At 33.9% G+C, this 20,745-nt stretch overlaps 2 long non-coding RNA genes across 2 annotated transcripts; one reads left to right on the top strand and one right to left on the bottom strand.

The window, feature by feature from the left end:
- The first annotated feature begins 11,832 nt into the window (after positions 1–11,832).
- Positions 11,833–12,619, top strand: LOC113285727. The gene is made up of 2 exons (XR_003328885.1): positions 11,833–11,906; positions 12,183–12,619. It is a non-coding gene; the product is annotated as an uncharacterized LOC113285727 (long non-coding RNA).
- Positions 12,620–14,307: 1,688 nt separating this feature from the next.
- Positions 14,308–15,819, bottom strand: LOC113285447. Its single transcript, XR_003328665.1, has 3 exons — positions 15,636–15,819; positions 15,478–15,549; positions 14,308–14,578 (listed from the first exon to the last, which is right to left on the bottom strand). It is a non-coding gene; the product is annotated as an uncharacterized LOC113285447 (long non-coding RNA).
- Between the last annotated feature and the right edge of the window lie 4,926 nt (positions 15,820–20,745).

The raw sequence follows: 20,745 nt of genomic DNA, 5'->3' as shown, positions 1-20,745 counted from the left end.
GGTCTAAGGATACTTACTCATTTTTTGGGTGAATGAAATGGAACCTTTAGTCTCACATTGTGGAAAACTAAAGAGGAGATCTAGTATATAATCATACTCTTATGTATGTATTGTAAAACGTGGGTGGAGCGTTTTGACCCATGCGATATGCACGTATGCCATGCACCAAGTCTCTTTTCTACACGGATTTATTTTTAGCGAGTTTTTCTTTAGGAAATTAATTCCAAAATTATTTCTTAAGAGTTTTATTTATGGGTAAATTCCTTTTACATGTTTATGAAGAAAACCAAAACCTAACTTGATTTGCAAGTATTTCATCTATAAATACAACTCGAAATTCTGTTTTAAAAAATACACAAGAAGCAATTCTTTTTATCATTTTCTTTTATTGTTTGTGCGGCGTTTTACTTCCATCCCCGTTGCTGAGTTCAAGAGTGGGTAACTTGCGTTGTGCTAACTCAAGTTATATCGGGCAGTCTTATCCTGGACACATCTTCGTTATGAGGGGTTTAGCATTACTCAACTCGAGTATACCCGTGAACTAATGTGTTAAGGACAACTTGTTGAACCTGTGATTCTGCCCTCGTCAAGTTGATTCGGTGTAGTTATTTCGGATTATTTCTTCACATATTAGTTTTTGATACATCTAACTTGTTGTTTATTGTTGCAAGATTTCAACACATGATACCTCACCATCCGCAAAATCAATTGTTCATGAGTTCATCGGTAGTGACTAGAACTTATATCGGTAGATGATAATATAATTAAGTGTTACAAAATGCATTGATAATTTGTGAAATTAAACAAATTAAACTGATTAATTCAATAAAATGGTGGATGTTTAGCATACAACTTTTTCTAACTACATTAAGATCTTGATTTTGGGAAGCATTATAAGATGTGGATCACCTCTTGTGTCTTCACAAGTAGTTGTAGCCTGGAGTTTTGGATCAAACCAATATTGCACCCTCTCTCTCACTCAATTATTTTCCGATTTTCTCCGGCATCTCAAAATTTGAGTTCCCTAAAATACAAAGCCAAGTATTATTTGCACTAATTAATGGTACTCAAAGCCAAAGGGAGGAGTGGTAACTTGACATGGATACACCAACCAACACTAACTACATGCGTACGCGGTTTCAATTTAAAAGTTTGATCCATTCAAAGTACTATATTTGTTAAAACACACTTACACTCCGTAACAGCACATAGGTACTGATCTCATGAAACATCAAACATTTCATGATCCCACAAGTTGGTTGACTCTGTTTGACTGTCTCAAGGTCTGATTTCGAAGATAGCTGAATGCTATGAAATCTGACTAATTTTTGAAAGTACTTCATTTCTATGGCGTGAAAATAAAATGAAACTGGTGCTTAGCATTTTTCTTTGCTGACTTGAACTGCGGTGAAGCCATCCTATGGTGATCACACGGAAACTCAATTTCCATAAAATAGTTTTTCAAATGGAAAATAAGTATCCGTGCCATTTTTCTTCCCTACTATCTGGATCAGATCTGATTCAGTTTGAAATGTAGGCAAGAAATATCCTTCGAAGTAGCAAATGGGAGACTATAGCAGATGATTTTTGAAAATCTTCTCTACTTTTGGGGATATGGAAGGAAAATTATGCACCATTCTGCTTGGCCTTACAAATCAATTGTTCATCATCTATGATCAGGGAGATGATAATGTCAGGTGTTATAAAGGGCACCAATATATTGTGAAATTAAATTGACTAACTGAACACTGATCTAAACAAAAAGTAAAATTTGACTAAATGAATAAAAAGGTGGAAGTTTAGTACACAACATTTTACAATAATAGTACATTAAAATCTTGATTTTTAAAAACCCCATAAATAAAACACTCGTTAAATTTAGTTAAGATTTATAATAACCATTTGCTTCTGAATAACCCCCAAGTTCCTTATTATCTTAACCATTTCACCTCTTATAAATTTAATGCAGGATCTTCATAAGTATTGGTACCTTGGTTTGTACCTTGCACAAATGGGTGGTAGAACTACTCTCACTCGACACTACACAGTCTCCCTCACTACAATGACTCTCTCACTCATATTATTTTCTAATTTTCTCCTACATCTCAAAACTTAAATTTCCTAATACAAAGTCAAAAAAGTATTTGCAGTAATTAATGATACTGAAAGGTGATACGGATACACCACCAACAACTATATACACGGTTTTAAGTCTGATCTATTTAAAGTAGTTTTTGTTTTTTTTTTTTTGATCTAGTGTCTATTTAAACAAACTTACACTCATGAAAAACTCATCCCGGTCTCATGAAACATCAACATTTTATTCCACAATTTTTTTTCACTTTGTCTGACTGACTCGAGGTCCACAATGATTTCTAACTAATTCCGAAAGTACTCCAATTCTAGAGCTTGGGAATGCAATCATACCGAAGGTTTTTCCTTGCCGACTCCTAATGAGGCGGAGCTGGCCTATGGCAAAGGTGGATGTTGCCCACCCAACCTAACCGGTTTCCAAGCTCATTAAATCTGGGCCTTGTAGCTTTTGGTTGAAGGATTTTCTGGGGACTATCGTTTTTCTTGGGAGACTATTAGGTTATTAGGCCAGCCACTGTCTAGGGATAAAGGATGTCATAGTAAGCATAAATGACTATATTGTCCCTTATTTAACTAAAACTTTAACTCTCTTTTTTTTTATTATTTTTTTTCAATTATATTCTTAATTTTTGATTATTATAATTATTTTCATTTATATTTTTTTTAATTAAAGAAATTAATTAAATAAAAAAATTAGTTTAAATAATATATTTTTTAAATGATTGAAAAAAAGTTTTGTTGAGGATAATGGTCCCACATAGACCAAACCCCTAACTAGGATTCTCCATATAGTTGTATGGGTCACTCCATTGATTGCCAATTCGTTTTGAGTTGGATACCCACATTTTATTATGGTATCAGAGCTAGCTCGTACGCGAGTAAGTCCAACGATTACCCATACTTTGTCCAAGCCCAAACTTTCCCTATCATGGAGGGAGCTACCCGCATGAAGTAGAGGCTCCAAACTCCGCCCACCGTGAACTTTGTCCAAGCCCAAACTTTCCCTATCATGGAGGGAGCTACCCGCATGAAGTAGAGGCTCCAAACTCTACCCCACCGTGATGGGAGCCACTCGTGCAAAGGGTCAACGTTGTAGAGGTTCCAAACTCCTCCCTGCACGTTAAGGGGGTATGTTGATGATAATAGTCCCACATAGACCAAATCCCTAGCTAGAATCTTTCATATAATTGTACAGGTCACTTCGTTTTAAGTTGAATGCCCACATTCTATCAGAAAGATATAATTAAAATAATATAAGGGTATTTTTGTCATTATGTAAAATATGTGGATAAGAGATGTTTAACTTTACTTCATAATGACCTACCGAAAATAAAATAGTGGTCCCTTCAAAAAATTTATGATTCCCCAAAAACCCTTCTTTTAGTTGGCCACCTTTGAATTTTTTCTTCTCATCGTCTATATAATCCCAGATGCGCCATTGTTTGGCTCGGTGTTTTTAATGCGTTAATATTGGTTTATCATTTTTGTTTGTGATTACATGCCTATCACTGTGTTTTTAATGTGTTAAGGATTTATTATCTTAGCCCGTGAATACATGGCGGCTCAATCTTGGCATGACGATGAACCTACCTAATCCACCCCATGAGACAGACCTTAAAGTAAGTGGTATGTTCTTGATGTCATGATTCAAGCTGAATAATGTTGATTTTTTGTTTGGATAAGCGACCAAATAGTGTTGAAAATTAAGAACTGTCAGGTATAATATATGCATTGAAGTTGCAGAAACTTCTACAGTATTATCTATTGAAACATCGAACGAAAAGCTTGGTGGTGTTCTTGGATAGTTCCAATATGAATTTAATATGGTTTTTACTCTTATGAAACTCAATTTTCTTGACTCTTTACATTTACTTTGCGGTCAAAACAGTTGACCAATCAAACCAATACCCTAACAAATGTTATTCCCTTGATCGATAACCTGGTATAGCAGTATGAGTAAATCAATTCATCAGCATTGCATCATCATCTTCTCCAGTAGTACGTTCCTGACGAAAGGCTCTTTCCCTTTCTTCTGATATATTTTGATAATCATGTTGGTTACTTTTAATCTAATTCACACCCATTATAATTCAATGCCATTTTCCAACCAACTTAACCATATGTTAGATTAGTTTTTTACTCCCTTAAATTTTTGGTGTTCTCCGATACCCCGAAATATTCATATCTCATTTGTATAACTCAATATTTTATTAATTAATTGTTGTTTCAGAAAAAGTTAAATGATTATTGTATAAGGTTATATTTATATATGTTTTACTGTTTTTTTTATTTAAAATAAAATTTCATGAAAATATGAAGGATGTTATTAAGAGCGGTCGTAGCATGTAAAAATGATGGATGGATTTATTCTAGTTATAATTTCGATTTAACATGTAAAAATTGATCTGCGAAATATTCATAGGTCGATATTTTATTTTAATTTAACTAAGCCATAAACTTTTATCAAGAGGTTATAAAAATAATAAAAAAGATCTGAGAAAGCTCATTAAAAAATTTATTTAAATCTTAAATAACTAATATTATGACGCCACAAATAACTAATATTTAAAAATTTATTTATTTAAATGTTAAATAACTAATATTATGACGCCACAAATAAGTATGGAAATCTGTCCTACCATGAAACTCTAATCGTTTACCTTGATGTGAATTCACTGCATACTTTGACAGAGTATCAGTTGCAAAATTGACCTCTTATATGAAAAACTGATATCTCTGTGTAGCTTCCAAGTTCTTAAACTTGTTATTTAATTCTTCCCAAAATTGAAGACGTCCTAGCATACTACCTTTGACGTGCATGACTATAATTATGTTGATAAACTTTGAAAAATGTTACTTATTTCACATAAGTTCCTGGTTTCTCCAATTTCTCAATCGTATCAATCGCGCAACTCATAATTCATAGTAAAAAAACTGATTTGATATATCCTGAAACATAAACCTTTCGGTTTTATCCGTCTGCAAATACTTTAGAGTCTTTATTTATGCACACTATCATAATTAATTATAATTTAAAAATATTTATAGTTGGGTCTATTTCATTGAATCAAACTTAGGCTCATGCACATCTCAATCTCACCAAAAATCCAAATTTTATGACCACACTTCACAATTAAGTTATTGTCCATGAAATCATTAAAAAGAAACACTATAAAAGTGCAGATAAAATCGCCTGATAGCGAAGATAAAATTGCTCTAATAGCGAAGAAATTATTGAAAAACAACGAGAAATAGCACCTAAATCGAAGTCAACTATATCTAATACTATTTAAAACAAAAAACTATTTCCTTGCCCCTAAAGTACTAAGTATGAGTAAAGGAAGAAGAATAAGTCGAGGGTTTTTTCTCTAGTTTTTGAGAAGTGAGAGAAAATAGAGAAAGAAAAAGTTAACTTTATGACTAATAAATAAATAAAAATAATTCGTGAAAAATGAAATCTGGTGGTTAATGACACGCGATTGTTTAAACACACATCTTTGCCCATTTCTTGTTATATCTTCCTCCTGATGAAATTTAATCTTGATATGTGCCATCATTTTTATTCTCAACTCAAATCAACACAGATAAATATCACAAATCTTTTTGTTTTCATTCCTAGTTTGGGGTCTATAGGTTTTATTAAAGGCCCATCATTTTCTTGCCCCCAACCTAGAGAAGGATATATGGTATGTCTAAAGTGTATTAAGATACCAAATTACCATTTACACTAACCTTAATTAATACTTCTAATCATCTAAAACGGATTAAAAGACCTAAATCATATATATTAACGGTCTTCAGTCAAGAGATTAATTTTTTTCAATTTCTTTTATAATCAAAAACTAAAACCTAAATCCCGAACAACAATGCAAATTTTCTTTTCTTTTTCAAATAATATTTTCAGCTACAATGCAAGTAATTTGTTCCTTTTAAGAGAGATTCATCAATGATTTAACTATGAAACTCCGAAATTTCCTTATCGATTTTTTCTGAAAGTCAAATAGAATCAATTGATATAAGCATTAACATATACCAAATGTTGTTGATGTTTACCAAACACGAAGAACGTTGCCAGAATCGGTGCATGGATTTTAGAAAAATGTATCATGAATTTTTGACAAAAATGAACTAGATGCTTAAAAAACCAAATATACAGATTATGAAGTTATTTTCAAAAAAAATAAGAAAACATCTATCAGGAATTTTTGGCAAACACCCAAATTAAGAATTCAACACTAACTATAGTTCCATTAATCAATTTACTATTATAATCAATTATCATTAATCAAATATGTGCAAATTATCCATTAACATCATAATAACCTTTTTTGTTTTCTAGTAATAGGCCTCAAATTAGCTAGGTTTATTTCCTCGGTTTAATTAAATTTATTTGAAGAGGCAGTTTGGTGTATAAATTTATTTACCAAGATGGAGACTCCATTTACTTTATTTAAAGAGGCAGTTTGGTATCTTATATTTCTTACGTTATTTTTTATATTGTACAAATGAAAATCATTTACAAGTAAATCTTTTTGGGGAATTAGGTGTTCATGCGTCCAAATTTTGCACCCCTAAAAACCGGGTTGTACATTCCGTCCCTTGTTATTTGTCTAGATGTCTTTAAATTTTGATGAACAGTTTTATGTAATATTTGCTTTTATTTTATTTTCCTTATATTACGTTGAAAAAGAATATATAACCTCTGTTCCTTATCTCCATTAATGACTTCTTTCTCTTCTCTTTGTCTCCTGATTGTGCCTGAATTATCCCAGAATTTGTGTATACTTAATAACAGTGGATAAAATAACGATGATCAACCAACAAATTTAGCAATTAGCATATAGCGACATGAATAGTTACAGATGATAAGACACTCAAAGTTCTTGGATTTCAGTTTTTACCTTCAATATTTCACGATCTCTATCAAACACTTGCATGCGTCAAAATGGTGATAAAAAGGTAGTTCTTTTGTGTTTTCTGCCCCTCCCTTTATATGTCTCTGCACCTGGAATCGCGAATCAGATATAATCTTAAGTTTCCTTACTCAGCACAAGTCTAAAACGCCTTCAAATCTTAGTCATTCATTGTAAATAAAAATATTCAAACAAGAAAAAGCTCTCAAGAAAGTAAGTTAAACTTACCATTAGAAATACGATCTCAGAACCATAAAAGTGCTTCCTCTATTGCTTCTATACTTTCTCTTAAGCGGCACTCATGCCAAAATCAGAATTACCACCAATACCAAAACCCCTAGTTAGCTCCTGAAAAATCTTACAATCTGTTATTTAAAAACTCATGCGACAAAAGGTATTAGAACACCATGGATTCCAACACCACAACTTCAAGTGAAAATAGAACAAGTTGCTCATGTCATACCAACAAAAGTATTTGTAACTGTAAACAATTAAAGTAGGGAGCTTAATTACCACGCCTACCTCGATGTTTTCAAGTGAAATTGAAGATGTAAAATTGAGGTTAATTTTCAATTAAAGTATTTATATGGACACAACCCGTCTGCACTGCCTAGATGTAAAATTGATACCAGTTCCGCAACAAGTGAAAGGAACATAGGAGAAGAACGCATACAAAATATAGCAAAAGATAAAACCTAAACTTCACAGAAATTTCATGTGAATTCTGTCCACCCGCTAAGGAAAAAAGTTGAAAAATGGATTTACCTACACCACCGACTCCAAAATACTCCTCTAAAACCTCTACCTACGCCACCACAGCGACGTATGAAAAAGAGGAAATACTTCGTATTAAGAATTTCGCTAAGACAAACATAAAACAATTCATACACTTGAGGTGTGACTTCTGAGTTTCTAACTAACCATACACATCAACGAAACACCAAATAAAACATCATGTATATGTAGGCAGAGTGCATCTATTTTACAAAAATGCTCAAAAATAAAGCAAATGAAGTGATGTTAAAATCAGAAAGCAGGAATCAACTTACTTCCGGAAAATCATCGTACTTGATTGTATTCCTACGCAAATACATCAAACAAATAGTCCCTCCAAAAACCTCAAAAACCAACTGTAACATAGAGAATTCGATGTTAAATACTGAATCTGATAATTTCTCCACAGAGAATAAAATTTTGATATCAGGCAATCAAACAACTAATTCCAATTTTGATTGCATTAAAATAAAATATTCAAGATCATATACAAGTAGATATTAGCTTGAACTACTAAAAAGATAAACATAGATGAAATCATAACAAATAGATGGGTAATAGAGATGATGATTCATAGATTTTGAATATGAAAACCGATTTTCAAAAGAGATTTAAGATAAACTGATCGATTGATCTTCAATTAAAAAACCTAAAAAAAATTATGTGATTTACTTTCAGAATTTTTCATGTTAAAGCAAGATAATGATTAGATTATAACAAATCTGAACTCTAATTTTGATTTCATTGAGAAAATTTTAGTTGAAATCATAAAAAAATTACAAATAAGGGCTGATTACAAACCCTAAAAAATATTTCGTAAACAAAATTCAAAAAAAAAATAGTTCGGATCAAAGAAAATGATTAAAGGATGATAGATTGAAACAACGATTCTAAAATCAAATCAAACTTCGAAGTAAAATCGAATTTATTAGGTATTTGAAGTTGTCAATAAACTTTTCAGAACTTCTTTTTGGTTAAAACATAATGAGAATCAATAGGAACAAAAATATGATGAGAAACTTATCTTGTTCTTTCAATATGATGCTGAATCTTCAAGTTTTTTCGAGTTTGATCAAATTAATCTTCCATTCTTCGATCTTCGCTGAGCAGGGGAGAGAGAAAAAAATAGAAAATGAACCGAAAATGAAACTAAAAGCTAGCTTTATTAGCTATATATAGTAAATGGCATTTTTGGTATTACGAATTCCCCTAAACCCTAAACTTTATTACCAAGCCCCGAAATCTAAAGTTCTAGGCCTGGAAATATTAAAAAGTGAAGCTATGGAGTTGATAGGAAATGATCCATTTAGTGGGGATTCTATATATTGAAACCACATAGTAGGGGTTTCTCGTATTTTTCACAAACAAAATTCCTTTTTCCTACGCTTCACAACGACCATAGCCCTGCAGGCTGCAACCTGTTGGAGTTTTCAAACACTAAATTGTGCCACGGTTGTTCCACCCTACCAAACAAACCTTGAAATCGGTGGTATTATTCTTTTTACGATTATAATTCAAGGAAAATTTGCTATTTGGTCCTAAGCCCATATAGTTATTTATAGTAGGGTCCTATCAGAATTTTCTTTTATCCGAAGGTCCAAAATTAATTAAAACATGGAAATGACCATAATACCCTCGACTACCAAACATGTGTGTCTACATGCTCATTATATTGAGTACATATCTGCTACACTGTTTACAAATTCGAGTACATATCTGCTACACTGCTTACATAATTTGAGTACATATCTACTACACTGCTTACATAATTTGGGTACATATCTGCTACACTGCTTGCAGGTTAAATTTCATTATTTGCGTAAGTTCATCACTTACTTTAGTTGTTTTTTACAATATAATTCAGCAGTACACATATGATGTACTTAAAAGAAACGGGTTAAAATGAAATTTTTCACTACATATATGTAAAAATTCATATACTACAAAAAACAGGATCTCTCTAGTGCTCCACTCCCATTGGACCACGTCCTCCCAGAGCGCCAACACTTTTCTTAACAGTAGACATATTGAACCTGTAAATGTGACCAAAATGTAACAATTAAAACACAAAAACAATCCATATATGAATAATAGATAAAAATGAACAGTACAAGTAATATGACAAACATCAAAATTAATATTACCTAACGATGGTTCAATTTTATTTCGGTATTCCATATATGCATTGCCAAAATCATAAGAATTAACTGACTAAAATCTATGTATAAAACATATTCAAAAAGCAGTTTTTCGGTATTTAATATATGTACTGTTAATTCACTATATAAAACAACTCCATGGCAAAAAAAATAACAGAATCGAGATAGTCTTATTTCAGTATCGCATATATGTATTTGTGGATGAAACAACAACAAGTGATAAAACTAAGAATAAAACATAATCAAAAGCAGTTTGTATAAGTATGCCACATATGTACTGCTGATTCATGAACTAAAAAACAACTACATGCAATGAATCTATAAAAAAAAAGAATCGAGATAATCTTATTTGAGTATCGAAGATATGTACTTATGGATCAAACAACAAGTGATAAAACTAAGAATAAAATAGAATCAAAAGTAGTTTGTATTAGTATGCAACATATGTACTGATGGATAATACCCCTGAAACAACAAATAAGTATGATTTTGAGAAAATAAAGAACGGAAATAACAAGAAAATCAAATTGAGAGTTCAAATAAGTTAAAACCATCATAATCTAACCAAAAAATCGAATAATTACGATCAAGATTCATAAAAACAATACGTCATATACGTACTGATGTTTTATACACAAGCAAAAGCTGAAACCAAACATATAGAAGCATTGTAAACACAAAAAAATCGGTACGTCATATACGTACTGATGGTTAATACACAAAACCAAACTGAAACCAAACCAAAAGCCACCAAAATGAAACTAAAATACCAGATCTACAAACGAAACGAACATAAAACATGATTTTATAACTAAACCTGGACTATTTTCATCAAAAACCACCAGTACATCATATACGTATTAATGATTAATACACAAAAGCAAACTAAAAACAAACCAAAGACCAACAAAATGGAATTAAAACATCAGATCTACTAATGAAATGAACATAAAACATGACTTTCTATCTAGATCTGAAGGATTTTTACCAAAATTGAAGTAAAAAATTAACGAATCAAGCATGAAGATCGTAAACACAAAAAAAACGAATTCAATTCCTCTTTTCGGAACCCTAAAATCTGAATTTTGAATTTTTCTCCATGAAATCAAGAGATTTGGATCTCAGATTAAGATAAAATCAAGAAGAAACTTAAAATAATTAAAGATCAATATAGGTAAATCAACTTACAAGATACCTCAGGAGATCTTCATAGCCGGAGCTCTTCACCAAACCACATATGAGAAAATGAAGAAGAAAAAGAATAGATCGAGAAAATGAAGAAAAAATGGATTTGGTTACTGCTTTTATATACTTAAGGGTGTTTTCGGTATTTAAAAATACGTCCTCATATGTTACACACATATACAAGACCAGGGGATAAAGTTTTAGGTCCAATTTTGTTGTTTTCTTTTTATTATGGACCTCCAATTACTGGGCTTTAGTGGGTGGACCTACCACTAACTAAGACCACTGTAATAGTACCTATTGGTAATTCCTACGTAATTCAAAGCTCAAGCATCAACGAGTTAGCTCCTTGTCTACACCTGACTCATTGACACCGTTGACTCACTTTCTAGTCAAGTCGCTCCCGAAACAAAACTTAAAGCAGTGTACACGTGGACTGCACGTGTATATAAAATCCTGTCCCGACAACTGTGCCTGTGGACGTCCAAGTGTGCACAACTTCTATGTGTATCCCTGAGTTTGACGGTTATAGTTTGCTCCCCACGAGTGGTATGCGATACAACAGAAACAAATGATGATATAAAGCAGTGAAGACCATAGTCAAACCTTCAGAAATGACAATAACGAGGCCATTGAAGGTAACGAAATCAAAATGCATTTTGCATATATAACTATCATTTCTCTGATTGTAAATTTAAGTTGGTAATGGAAAAGATGATGAGTTCATGTTATTCGGTATTCCCTTTGTTGGTCGTCCTAATGCTCCTCTCCTTTTCATATGGTAGCTCTCTGTCTCATTTTTGCGATATGTAATGAATTTATTGGTAGATTATGATATAAATGATTTTTGATTCATAGGGGTTCCTACTTCTTACAAATATTGAGAATTTCTTACATATTACCTTGTTTATTTCTTTTTGTATATTCTCTCAAATTGATCCGGTCTTCGTGATCTCTCCCCTCTTTCTTTTATGTTTTAATCTAATCTGTTGTTTCAAAAAAAATTGCTTGAAAATTTCACTACTTACCTGAGTTGTGTTGTTGCATGCGTGTGTAGGAGGGGGATATGAGAATTACAACCAACCAGGTATTTGCAAAGACAGATTTGATTTATTTATGGAACCAAGATGTGAGAATGGTGCTTGCAAAACCTTGTGTTTCAGGAAGAACTTTGGTAGGCTCTATGCTTCAAGATGTGTGGATGATACTAGTTGCGAATGTACCTATATGTGCCCTCGGCATCACTAGTTGCGAATGTACCTTTGCTATGTAGAGGAGTCGCTATTTTATTTCCTTATTATCTTCATTTCAACAGCTAGAGTATTTTGTTTACAGATGAAAGTGGATTAGATCTGATCCCCTTGTATGGAAGGGAAATCACATGGAAACTCAAAAATTGCTTTACGTAGCCGACATGGAAACTCAAAAATTGCTTTAAGTAGCCGTTTGAGATTTTTATATATATATATATACTCTTGGTTTTCATTTCTAATTCTTTTATTTCCACTAAAACTCTTTATTTTCAATTATATCTCCATCTTTTTCTCTTCAACTTTTTTAATCCATAATAAATATTTATCTAAATTGGTAGAAAAAAATTTGGAAGAAAAAAAACGGAAACTAAGTTTTCGTGCAGTGCAGGGAAAGCATAAAACAAACCATAGTGAGGCTACCTTTTGAGTCATATCCCTTCCCTACATATGAGGGATAGGGAACGGATGCCCTCTCCCAGGGGGAGAATCGATATTGGGGCCGATGGGGTCACTGGCCTCCTAAACTTTTGGAAGAAAAAAGATTCCCATGTAATTTTCACTTGAAATAATCTTGTGCCCCCTTATAATACTTACACCAAAATGTGTATAAGATATAGTACCGAAACTATTTCAACCTTGTTCTCATAGACCAAATCCACAAACTAAAAACTGCCCTAAAATTAAGGGTAACGTGTAGATGATTAAAATCACTTCCTTAGGGTTGAAGTACGTATATATGATTCAAATCAACAGCCAAGTAAGGGTTTCTAGTATTCTATTGCTATCTCCTAAGTACTCTATTTTTTGATTTTTTTCTTCTTGGATCACTTAATTTTTGTATCTTTTCTTACTGATATATGCAATTTGGGTTTATTATGAAGGTGTTGGATTTTTGTTTCAAATTCGAAGAAACCTATAAATTTTAAGGAGAAAAGTGTAGCTGCAATTTTACAAATAGCCCGTGCTTGCCATTGCTTGATTTTGTTGTGGTAAGAAAATTAAGTTAGACAATAATCATGGTGCATTTTACAATTTGGGTTTATTATGATGGCGCCTCTTTCATGGCTTAATAATCATGGTATGGTGAATTAGCTAGATCAGACTCCATTGCATTTTTTTTTTGAATTCTATTGGGTGATTTAGGTAGATCAGGCTTTCTTAATTTTCTATATAAGTTTTATTAAAAAATGTAAATATTTTACGATTTGAATGAATATTGTGGTATTTAGTTTATTCTTATATTGATGTCCCAGATTTTCTTCGGTCAAAATTTTAGTTATGTTCTTTAAAGTGTGCCCCCATTAAATTTTTTTTCTGGATTCGCCGCTGCCCTCTCACATAGTTCTTGGCCTCAACAAGCTAGTAAACATCGAACATTAATATATAAGGGAACAATGGTTTTTGATAAATTATAATTATAAATATATGAGTAGTTGACCCAATTTCTCATAAATAACCGTAATAGAGTGTGCTCAATTTTTTGTTTTTTCCTCCGTCGCTCGTAACAATATGATTTGTATACAATGGGATCTCGGAGAAAACTAGGCACCCACTTGAACAAAATGTTCTTTTATCCGATTTATCGACGCATGTGGAATCATATACTTCAAAATAAGCTGTCAGGAAATCTTATTTGTCTTTCGGACCTTTGGTTTGGGCAATGAGGACGAGGCAACACTATTAATGTTCGATGTTTATGAGAAAAATTGTTCGGTCTGGTATAGCCTCAAAAAAATTGTTCTTGTTCTTCTGACTAGTATAACACGCACGCGCGATGCACCTGCCTTTCCATTTCGAAAAGAAAATAAAAATTGAAGTATTAAATTTTTTTTTCCATATATACGACACCAAAATTTCCCAAATTGACATTGAAACATCATATATCAAGAAGTTATAAAAACAGCTAGTATCCACAACTCACAAAAGAAGGAACAATAAAATACTGCACAGTAGATGCTTTTGTATACTGGCAATGCTCGTTAACATTACTGAAATAATGAGTCGTTAACACTACATAAACAAAGAGTAATTTAGAACTTGAAGCAGCAGAGTCAAGAACAACTTAAACAAACATAAAAAGGTTAAAATCATACATCTTATAGGTAGTCACTACTCATGCTGCATTGTTGGACAAAAACTAACGAAAAACACATCAATGCTAAGACTAACACCTCATGTCCAAACACGTCTAGATCCTAATCTGCAAAAAAGAAAAAGAAAAAAACTAAAATTAGGCATTTTAGAGTACGTCCTATGAACATGAACTTTGAATCAACCCAAAACTTTCCATTACATTTTGAAGTTGGATGCATTCATGGAAAATGGGACTGTAAGCCCATACTATTGGCAACACATCCAACAATCACAAAGTTACATAATACCAATATTCCATTTATCACTACCACTTTAATCGATTTTTTTTCTTTTATTTTATCGATGCAATCTACCACACAACCTGAGATGAATTCTGACAATGAGAAGTCATCTGGTTATGTTGGTCAGAAATTCAATAAACGATTAATGCTATCTAAAGTTCCACATTTTGAATGTTAAATGCAAAATGTTGATAAATGTATAGAAACTCGCATTGTTGATAAACAACTTGTTTGTCAAACTCCTGATAAAAATGCACATGTAAAACTTAGTAGATCAAATACCACCGGTAACTAATATTGTGAAGTTCTAAACATAAAGAAAGTATGTCAAAAGATAATCTTAAGCATACATACCTAACTTTTCTCTTAGAAATTTCATCAAACAACAAAAAGGCATACACCTAAAATCTATATCACATCCAACAAGGTAACAAATCCAAATCAATCCTAAGCAACTAAAATGCATACATTTTTTACAATCCAACTTAACTTTATCAATTAACTTGCTAATCCATTTGCTGAGAGCAAGTGTAGTTATTTTACCAACATCACTCAATTTATATGGTTTGAAACTAACTGAAAATGGAAACCCAAATTAAGAATCACCAAAAATAGTTGAGTAACCTGAATTTCAATTTTGGTACCCGATTCGTATGATTTGAAGATCGGTGACTCGAATTCCCAAATTTGAATAAATTAGATTGTAGCTAAGAATTTGACTAACCTGAGTTGGAATGTGATGTTAAGGCCTCAGGTGTTCGTTAGCATAAAGAATGGAAAGCAATTGCAATGGTTGCTGAAATAGGAAGCCAAAAACTAGGTCAAAAATCGGTGATTCAAATTGTAAACATTAAAGAAGAATAAGATTAACAATCGAATAACCTAGGCTGAAATCTGTTGTTAGGTATCATATTTGTCGTAGTTGTTGTTCTTGTTTCATGGTGGAGGTGGAGGTGTTGCAGAAACCATAGCGGAGGTGCTGGAGGTGTTTCAGACGGAAAGAGTTGGAGACAGAACGAAGAGAAAACGAAACTCCTTTACTATTGTGAAGTCAAGATACTATTTTACTTTGTTGCACAGTTTGGGTGATAGAATCAGCGAGGGTGGTTACGTAAAAGAGGGTGTACACGGTCCAAAAATCTCTCTTTTCTTTATAGGGTTAATTTCCGTTACCTCCCCGGAGAAGATCATAATTTGAGTTACCTCCCTACGGAACAAATATTAGTAAAACCTCCTCTCGTCACTTTTTCCATCCAAACCCGATTAGCTGAGTCAGATGCTTCGTACAGCTGGATGCTCTTAGGGGAGGTAACTCAAATTATGATCTTCTCTAGGGGAGGTAATTCAAATTATGATCTTCTCAGCTAACCAGGTTTGGATGGAAAAAGTGACGAGAGGAGGTTTTACTAATATTTGTTCTGTAGGGGAGGTAACTCAAATTATGATCTTCTCCATGGAAGGTAACGCAAATTACCCCTTCTTTATATTAGTAAGATATTTGCTGGAATGTCCCTGTCTGGTGGGTCCCAGGTATCATCAGGGGTAGAATTTCTTTTCCTATTCAAATTCATGTTATTGCTTCAACATATGTGCCAGGCTATTGTCATGGGATGTATGGTATTTCTTGAAAACTAATTCATTTCTAGACGTCCAGAGATTCCAGAATAGAAAACAGAAAACTGATATAGTGGGGTATGATTAACGTCTTGCAGAATTTGTGAGATGGTTGTTTGATTGTTTATAGTGATATATGGGCGTTGAGGTTGGTTCAGTTTGTTGATAGATAAGATATCAGGTCGTTCCAAGTAGCTACTGTTATTGGGCAGTGATTAAGCATATGCTCCGCTATTTCTTCTTCGGCGTTGCACCGGGGCATTGGTTGAAATTGGTGAGTTTGATGCGGTGTAACATAAAAAAAGGTCGGAAGACATCCATTGATAGCTTTCCACAAGAAAAGCGGGTTTTTTGGTGGACAAGGTAAATTCCACAAGAATTTTGTGGGCGGGAGGGGATTTAGTTGGTAATGGTTGTCTTGTTGAATTAGAAAATTGTAGCCGGTGGGAGTGATGTATTTTTCGGACTTTGAGTGTGGCCATAGGATCTTATCCGGAGGATGTCTAGGGAAATGTGGATGTTTATTATGTGTTGTATAACATCAGGTGGAAGGTGATTCAGTAGTTCATGATTCCAGTTATTGGTGAGAGGATCAATGAGATCTTCTACTGAGTGGATTGGGTAGCATTGGGTCTGGTCAAGGTTTTGAGTTTGAAATATCTAATTTAACATCAGGTGGAAGGTGATCAGTAGTTCATGATTCCAGTTGGATAGATGTGTCTAAATCGTTTCCGATACGATGGGATGATGAGCTGATGTAGGGTAGGTATGAGGGAGGCCATTTGTTTCCATTATGGACCGAAGGAGAAAGGTGGTAATGTTAGGTGTGATAAATGCATTTTTGTGTCTATTTTGATCTCGATTATCTATATTTTTAGTACCCATTTTTGTACTTATTTTGGTATTTTATGTGTGTAGGTATTTTTGGAGAAATCATCTCTTGCACAGTTATTGGCTCGAAAAGTGGTATTTGCACCCCGTGAGGAATTACTGAAAGTACCCAGAGGATGTGTTCAAGGCACCCCAGAGAAATGATGTAGGCGCCCAGAAAATTCACTAAAAGCACCCCCAAGGACGAATGTTAAAGGGACCCCAGCTTTGCCTAAGGCGCACTCTACTGGTAAGGGGAACCCACTTCTGTTTGATTTTCTTGCACTGAGTATGGGAAGTATGTAAGGATTAGAGGAATATATTGCTACGAGATATGATTCTATCGATTATGGAAGGAATTTTGAAAGATGTTGCAGCTCAGAGACGCGTAAAAATGGAAGAGAATATCGAGGATTTTTGGAAAGGTTACACGGATAAAACAGGAAGGATATCTTCTCTGATCTGATTTAGCTCTATCTAAAGGAAGTTAGAATGCATGAAGGAAACACATGACGCATCAAGAAGATAAACCAAGGAAGAAAATTATGGTAACTTGCAGAGAAGAAAACGGAAAGATAGTTGAAATGTTTCTCGAAATAACATCACCTGTTGTGTATATATAGCCTGGGTATGAGTCATAGAGGGGATACATAGAATTTGGGGAAGTTTGGATAAGAATAGAGCCGAGAAGATGAAGTTGCAGGAATCTCTTCTGCTGCTGCATCATCAAGAACACGAAGAACATTAGCTCACACAGAGTGTCGCGGGAGCAGTCGAATATTCAACAACAAAAGTCTTTTACCGTTTCCAACTGGAATTGTTTAAGACTTTCAGCAACAACAGTGACTTCCCTTGCAAAAGGCTTTCTGTAACTACAGTTCATTCTTTTCATCATATACCTTCAATAAAAACACCTTTTGAGCTATGAATTATTATTTTGAGTGTGTTTTGAGCATGAGGATCTAAACCCAGTCTCCGGGGCGACGGAGGAAGCTATTTCGCCAATAAAAAATGGTATTTCCTAGTTTTTTTAATTTGTGCAATTATATTTATGATTATTTGCCTAGATAAAAATTGACTTTATGATTTTTGTTAAACAATTGTGTTTTCAATTGATGGAACATGCTTAGCTTAGGGTTTGATGTGCTATACTTTCGATTTATGTGAATCACTTTAAAAATTGGAAAATAGTGAAATCCTTAGCCCCAATCTCTCTACAATCTTGAAATCAAATTTTAATTGAGTTTTCTTTGTTTTAGCATTAAAAGTAAAATCTAAAATCCAATTCTTTACAAGTCTCAACGAACTTTTTCTACAACTAAGAAAATCACATCAATTTTTGGCGCCACTGATGATCGCTGTCGTATGCGTCAAAAATAAATTACTTTCTCACTACTCAAAATATATGATATAGCAAGGGCAAGAAAGGATCGTTCCCATAGAGAGGTCTTGGGTTGTCAATATGTTATAGTTTCCTATAGGTAGCAAGGGGGGTTTTCTGATTTTTATAAAAGTATACTAAAATAAAAGCAAAGCAAATAAATAAATCACGCAAATCAAGAATGTGAAAATATTGGATAAAGGTTTCATCTTCAATTGCCAACAAGTATTTGAATGTATGAATAGAATTCGTATTTAATCTCGCTATCATCAAAAGCCCTAGAATACCTTATTGCAAGAATACTCCGTAAATTTCCTAAGTCATCAACATACACATTAGAGTTGCGTATGTGAATTCTACCTAAAGAATAACCTAACGCCTTGCTCTAATTAAGTTCAATTCCTAGGAGCATTAAGTTTCAGAAATATGATAACAAATGCAATTGTAATACATTGCGCACACAATTCGAACAAAGGTCAATTTCTACATATGATTACAAGGATGTATCACTAGAAACCATAATCATATCATGCTACTCGTATTCAAGGTTATCGCTCGATGACGAACCCTAAATTAGCTATAGATATGGATGTGAGTTCAATCAATTCTAGACTTAACTAAACAAATATTCAATCATATTGCAATATATCATCATGCAATTATTAAACGCAGTAGAAATCAAACGATAATATTGAGAGAAAACTAATTCATAAAATCAATAACTTGGTTGCAAAATCCACTATATCTTTAACCAACAATAAAAACTTAGTTACTTGTGTTTTTGGAAATCATCATAGAAAACAAAGAAGAAATATAATGTGAAACCCTAGAAAACAAGTAGAAGCCTTCTTAACGGGGATATATTCAATAATTAGGTCTCCTCTTCGTTATATACCTCCTGCCGAGTTCTAAATTTAGGTTGGGAGCAAATAAACTCTGCCTAAAAGAAATCTGTGGAAAAGCCCATGAGTGGAGCCCAGTTAGAACAGATCCAAGTCCTTCTGAGTCAGGTACCAAGTTAGGTGAGTTGGATCAAGAATCACCGAGTCGACTCGTTGGAGAGTAATCCGGCAAAGTCTCGCCTGTTTCTGGCTGTTTTCTTGGCCAAATTCCGGCTCCTCCCTGCACATTTAATCCTACGCATTCATCTAATATATACTCAGGAATATCATTCATGGAAAGCACAGCATCAACTCTTTCTTGTTTGCAATCACCCTGCAGCTTCAACTGTAACATAACTCTACCTGCACCAGTTACATTGCAGCTGCTCTTCCATTCATACACAACCCATTCTATCAGACTCACAGCCATTCAAGCTCAAGCCATTCACTCATTTCACAGCACCAGCTCAACCCTTCCATCCAGTCGCTGCTTGCACCTGCATCATCAGTTCACATCTCAGATCTTCTCGGCACCAGCTGCACACTCGGGCTCTGTAACTGCATCTGTTCTACCAACATCACCAATGCCTTCAACAAGACTTCAGTTCTTGTCAAACCCTGTAATACAACTCACAGCAGCAGCATCTCCAGTGCCAAACCTGGTAACCCCCAAAATCCTTGCCTTTTAATCCCTGCACACTCCATGTCAACAGAACACCATCTCCTTGCACTTCCAGCTTCAACCTGCTACTGCAACCAACACCAGCATATCCATCGGCATCTCCTTCTTTAGCTCAAAGCATCGAAAACATCACCACTGCTTCAACCAACTACAGCATAACCAGTTAACAGCCTCAACTCCACTCTGCCAATTCCATCTCCCAACTTCAGTTGCACTTGCACCTGCAACTTCAAATGATTGATTACTACACCATCTTGACCACCAGTTCCAGTTCTGCATCCATCTGTAGCTTTACCACCATCTTCACTGCCATACTTCCAATCTCAGTAAACCCTTGAAAATCAACATTCCCTTCTTTCTTCATTTCCTGAATCTCCACCATGACAGCAGCTCCAATTTCTCCATCGATGGCAATCATACACAGCAGCAACAGTTGAACCCATCTATTATTCTTCATGAATCGAAAGCAAATCTGCAACAACGGATGTTGTTCATCTTCTTCATTACAAGAACCCATTACAACTCCATCCACTGAATCATTTGAACCCGTCTTCAACTCTTGGT

This window comes from Papaver somniferum, chromosome 6 (assembly GCF_003573695.1).
Source record: "Papaver somniferum cultivar HN1 chromosome 6, ASM357369v1, whole genome shotgun sequence".
Taxonomy (NCBI): domain Eukaryota; kingdom Viridiplantae; phylum Streptophyta; class Magnoliopsida; order Ranunculales; family Papaveraceae; genus Papaver; species Papaver somniferum.
Note: the sequence above shows the minus strand (reverse complement) of the source record. Positions and strands in the feature narration are given on the sequence as shown.